Source organism: Cherax quadricarinatus, chromosome 13 (genome assembly GCF_038502225.1).
Source record: "Cherax quadricarinatus isolate ZL_2023a chromosome 13, ASM3850222v1, whole genome shotgun sequence".
NCBI classification, from domain to species: Eukaryota; Metazoa; Arthropoda; class Malacostraca; order Decapoda; family Parastacidae; genus Cherax; species Cherax quadricarinatus.
This window is the reverse complement of record NC_091304.1, coordinates 29,450,189-29,456,156: the sequence shown is the minus strand read 5'-3', so window position 1 is coordinate 29,456,156 and position 5,968 is coordinate 29,450,189. Positions and strand designations below refer to the sequence as shown.

At 42.7% G+C, this 5,968-nt stretch overlaps 1 long non-coding RNA gene across 1 annotated transcript; it reads left to right on the top strand.

Moving 5' to 3' along the window:
• Positions 1-3,978: 3,978 nt before the first annotated feature.
• LOC138852641 (uncharacterized) lies at positions 3,979-4,989 on the top strand. The gene is made up of 2 exons (XR_011391963.1): positions 3,979-4,100; positions 4,672-4,989. It is a non-coding gene; the product is annotated as an uncharacterized lncRNA (long non-coding RNA).
• The last annotated feature ends 979 nt before the right edge of the window (positions 4,990-5,968 follow it).

The window sequence follows — 5,968 nt, the reverse complement described above, 5'->3', positions numbered from 1 at the left end:
CAATCAAGATCCGCAATAACCGCCCTGTGGTCCGAAAACCCCACATCGAAGGTCCTAACTCCCAGAACTCTTATTGCCTCCGTAGCATAGAGCCTATCCAGACGTGCAGCATAACCCCTTCGTACAAATGTATACTCAATCCTCCAACCACCTCTCCCCACTACATCTAAAACTCCCACATCCCCCAACACATTGCGTAAAAACCCCAACACACACCCCGCCCCCCTCGGTTCCACATCACCCTGTCGTATGACACAATTCCAATCTCCTCCTATCACAGTAACTAAAGGCAATCCCCTCAAATAAAAAAGCAAAACATCCCTCACGAAAGTTACCTTAACTGCTGCATTTCCATCCGCCGGCATGTATACTCCTATAAAACAAACCCTTGTCTCACCCCACTCTCCCTCTACCCGCACCACCCTTCCACCCCCACCCTCCTCCCACCCCAACACACGCAAGGGACTGGTTTCCTTCACAGCCACAGCAACCCCCCCTTTTAACCTCACCGATCCACTCACATATAACTTATAACCCTTCAAGCGCAACTCACATCCAAACTTGTAATTATGTTCCTGTATGAAACATATATCCACATCAAATCTCCTTAAAAACCATTCCATCCACACTCTCTTAATCTCAGCTCTCAGGCCGTTAACATTAATGGTGACCACCTTGAATTATTACAATAAAGGCGGCTTTCCCCGCCGCTTTTGAAGGTTGCTTGAAAGACGTGGTTGTTGACTATATCCACGTTTGTCACTTGGTCTATCCAGACCTCCGTTTCCCCCCTTTTCCTTCGACCCTTGCAGCACCACAGAACCGGTGCCACCATTCCCCGGTAGCTCTAGCCCAGTCTTCCAAGGTTTCTTTCCAGATCTCTGCCCTGGCGTTAAGACATCTCCCATATCCGACGTCCCAGCTGATCGCTTACGTGTGCCACCTCCACACGTTGCCTCAGCATCCATGTCCTCCTGGTGCACCTCAACCTCCACCATGTGCTGCTTACTCTCATTGCACAAGGTGTTCTCACACTTTTGTGCAGCTGCTACCCCCTCCAATACCCTCCCGTCCTTCTCCCCTTCCTGACTGTCTTCCACCTCCCCCAAGAAGTCTTTCAAGACCTCGTCCAGCAGACCATCCTGTTGTAAGTCACTTCTGTCAACAGTCTCATCCGTAGATGGTCGCTCAGACACAGTTCCCACAGGTAACGTGTCGCACGCTCCCATCTCCGACTCCGCTCTGTCTACTTCTTCACTCCAACTTGCAGACGCCTGTTTTGCAGCTTCACCTGTCGCAGGTGCCAAGGAGGGCAGCTGTCGTTCCACAGTTGTTGGCACCTGTTCCCTCCGTCCCTGCCTTTGATGACATTGGGCCGCCATATGGTCATAAGACCCGCACAGCCTACATGTCCGACGCTGTCCTGCATAATATACATAAACCTGTGTTCTGAACTCTTCCATCAGAACATACGATGGTATAGGTTGTCTCAATGTCATCTTCAATGTGAAAGACCCCTCTGGCAGCCCCATATAAGGCCCATCCTTCCACACTCCCAACTGTGCCGAATGGATCTTGCCATACCTACGGAATACCTCCACAACATCATATTCCAAGGCCTCAAAGGGGACATTTCTCACCTTTACCCACGTTACATAGCTTGATACGTCATGTAGGCAGACCTCCACTGCAGAATTAACGGTCATCCTCTTTTCTTGAAACGCGTCGACTATGCTGGAGTAAAACCCAGCACTCTTGAACTTGATGAAGATCCTGTACACTCCATTCACTGCTACACCATACAACTCTTCGTTCGGTATGCCATATACATCGCGGATAATACTTGGCAGCAGCACCTGCATTGTAGAACTACTCAGGGCACCACGTACCAGCACCACACAGACAGTATTCACCCTGCGTCCATGTCTGTCCGCCATTTTGATTGCTCAAAACAGGTAAACTGCGCAGAAAATCAACTGAATCGGGAGCGCCTGCGCAGCACGTCCACTCGGCCCGGAAGCGAAGAGGACAATGAAACATTGATGTTTTATTGCAATAACTGAAACTAAGTATAATTTAAAGAGTCGGGACATGATTGCCATGTGCCATATGCAAGGGTTTAAGTTGTTCCAAGTAGACATCTATGATGGGAAGAGAGTGGAGTACCATTATACGTACTAGAAAATATGAATTGTTGCATAAAAACAGGTATAAAAATAGATGGAATAGTCACAGAATCTGTGTGGATAGAATTTCTAGCAAGTCAAGAAAAATTAATTTTTGGTATACGATACCGACCTCCTGGCTTAGAAAGCTATAGAGGGAGACTTCTCTGGGACGATATTTTTATGGCTTCTAGACACGATAACATAGTGATAGTATGTGATTTCAACTTTAGTCAAAGTGACTGGACTTCTTTGACCAGTAATTTGAAGTCCAGTGACATCCTGGTAGTTCAGGACTGCTCTCTGAAGTAGTAAGCGAGCCTCCTAGAGGTAATAATTTGCTTGACCCTGGTATTGCCAAATAAAGAAACCCACGTAGATAATCTAGAGATGACTGAAGATCTTGGTATAAGTGATCACAAATCTGTTACCTTTGATATTACTTGGAAGTGTGAGAATAAGGATACTACGGTGAAAGTTCCCAGTTCTCGTTCTGTCAATTATATTGGACTTAGGAAACACCTGTGTAGTCTCGACTGCGCAATCTAACTAATGATTTCATTGACGATGATCATACAAAAACGAGAAGATCTGCGTTTGTGACTTTTTTCTTAATGTATAACAAGCTCAAAGATTATATGTACCCCACAAAGAAATTAAGTCAAATAAGAACGATTCCAACTGGATGAACAGGAGAGACTAAAGCGTCAGTTAGGAGGGAAAAGAGGAATTTATAGGCACATAAGTTAATTTTAAAAGAGAGGTGAAAAAAGGGGGATTAGAAAAGATAAATGCGACTATGAAATTTAGGTTGCTAATGAATCAAAGACTAACCCAAACGGGTTTGTTTCAAGTGTATAGGATGAAGGTGAAGGGAAAAAGTAGGACTGCTGAGAAATGGGGATGAACAGCTGATTGATAATAAAGAGAAAATGTGTTCTCTGTTTAATGATTATTTCTTGTCCGTCTTTACACAAGAGGACATAAATGATATCCCAGCAATTAACAACTGTTCATTTCCTGAAAAAAAAACAAATTAAGTAATATTACTGTCGATATGTTTGGTCAATCAATCTTTTGTCCAGACTGATGGACTGAACATGTCGACTCCAGGCTGGGGGACTGATTATCTCAAACTCCTCATCTTCCATCTTTTTTCTGCATTGGACTGAAGAAACCACTGTGTGGCTAAACGTTTCCAGAATAATGATACCCAAATGTTGCACAGGTGTCTCATTTATCCAGTGTTCCTCCATTCTTATATTCTTATGTAATGCCGCCACGGAATTCCGTAGAGAACATGACGGTTCTCCATTCCACCTCAAAGATAAAATGGACGGCCGTGTTCTGGATGCATGTTGGAACTTTAGGTATGCATGGATATTCTAGTATCGGTCGTGTTATCAATATGATGTGTGCTGGAGCTTGGTGCAGTCTAAACACCTGGTAAAGACTGGTTTTTGCTACTTTTAATTTGTCGTTGATGTATGTCGTGGAAAGCAACAGCCTGTCAGTTTCGTAGCCCAAGATCTAATTTGTGATTTTAATAGCAATAAAAGTGTTTCTTTGTCATGCCCCTATGGTTAACCTTCCTTTAATATTACATTGCGGTCATTTCCTTTAATAGCTAAATTGGAAATGAACGTCCTTGTATTATTAAGATTAATTCTTATTAACAATTATAATTTATGTAACATGGCCATGATAAGTTTAATTGGAGCTATAGTAACCTGCCTGCCGCCCGGTGTGCCGGTGTGTAGTTAGCCGTGATGTTTGATGGTTATACCCCCCCTTTCCCCCCCCCCCTTTTATGTTCAACTACTCTACTGAGTGTTGGTGAGTCACGTCACGTGACCCACTTTACCTGTATGCTCAAGGTTGAGGGACGAGCAGTGAAGAAGTAGCAGCCAACGAGAACACTCCTGCTCGTCTCTGGTAACTGGCCAAGATTTATTAGCCGGCCTGGACATATTCTGTTTTATTCTGACTGCTTCCAATTGGGAAACAAGACTTTAATGTATAAAGTAATCTCCATTTATATATATGTTATATCTAGGATATCCTCCTAATCCTCTGTTTTGAAAGCCTTATGTATATGTTGGATACTACAGAAGAAACATGTATTCTTAACTTATATACGATAATTCGTATATTATAACTGGCTTTTGTTATATTATGAATATACTTAATTAAAATTAGGCATTCCGGAGGATCATTATTATTACCCTAACCTCTCTGACCAAAATTGTTATGCTCTAAAAAGGAAATAGTTGTTATAATACTTGGAGTGTAACAAGTGGGGGTCTGTGTCCGGGAGCATAACACTGAATTTCCTTTAAAATGAATGTAGAAATGGCAGAGAGGTTTGAAGATATAACAAAGGAGAAATTACAAAATTTGAAGCTTCAATCTTGTTGGCAATTAGCACGAAGCTTGGACATAAAATACGACAGGCATTTCACTGCCCAGACAGTCAGATGTATGATACAGAATGTCCTTTTTCCAGATGAGCAGGATCCAGAGATCGAGAATGGAGAAGCAGATATTCCTTCCTTTTTGAATTCTTTTCTACAGACGCCCGAGGCCGAAACTACGACGCTAACAACCCCTACTGGAGACGACGGACATGAACTTCCTGATACTCGGAAACGCTACGCTGCTACAACGACTCCAATTCCATCTCCAAGGACTATATGGGGAACAGAACTCAATCACACTAAAGAAACGGATCCAGGTAAACCATTTACAGATAGTTTTGAAACAGAACAAGAAGTCCTTTTGGATGATGAACACGTTCCACCTCAAATCTCTTTAGCCCTTTTGACTACTATTCAATCTAAGGAGAATTTTGAACGTCTAGAACGTATTTTATTGCTTCAAACCTCCTTTGTAGAAGCCCAGAGAAAGTTAAAAAGGGAGAATTTTGAACGTGAATCTTTGCTTTATGAACGGGAAGTACTGAGGAAGAAAAGAGAATCCAGTAATATGTATACAATCCCTTCATTTGACCTTGGTAAAGCAGCCTCTTTGATGCCTAAATTTACGGAGGATAATTTAGATTCATTTTTTGAAGCATTCGAAAATCAGGCGAAGGTGATGCAATGGCCTCCTAAATATTGGGCTGCTTTAATACATTCATCTTTAATAGGAAAAGCCCAAACCATAACTGCCAACTTACCTTTTGAACAATATTCTGATTATACTCAGGTAAAAGATTGTCTTCTGAAAGCTTATGATTTATTACCTGTCAGTTATTTGAAGATGTTTAGAACTCTGAAGAAATATCCTCAGCAGTCTTGGGTGGACTTTGCCAGGGAAAAGCTCTCTGCTTTTGAGCGTTGGCGTAGGGCCGCGGGAGCCGCCTCAGTCGAGTCACTTTCCCAGCTGATGTTGCATGAAGACCTTTTTAAATATTTTCCAGAGAGGGTGCATACTTATCTCTTGACATTTCCCACTACTAACTTGTTAGATACTGCTGCCCACGCAGATCACTTTGAAATTTCCCATGCTATAACCACAGAAATGTCTAAGGCCCCGGAAAAGAAATCTACCTCCCAAGGTTTTAGTTCAAGATTGACGGCTAGGAAAGCTCCAGCTGGCGAACCTTTGAAGGTGTATTCAGACAAAAAACAGGTGACAAACGGCTCTTTCTCCAGACAGTATCCTAAAGATCAATTACCACTGTGCCTTTTTTGTAAAAAGTTAGGTCATAGACAGTCCCAGTGTTGGCATAAACAGCGGGATGATAAAACCCAACCAAGAGGGAGATATCCTACCCAGGTAATAAATTCCTCTCGGAAGTA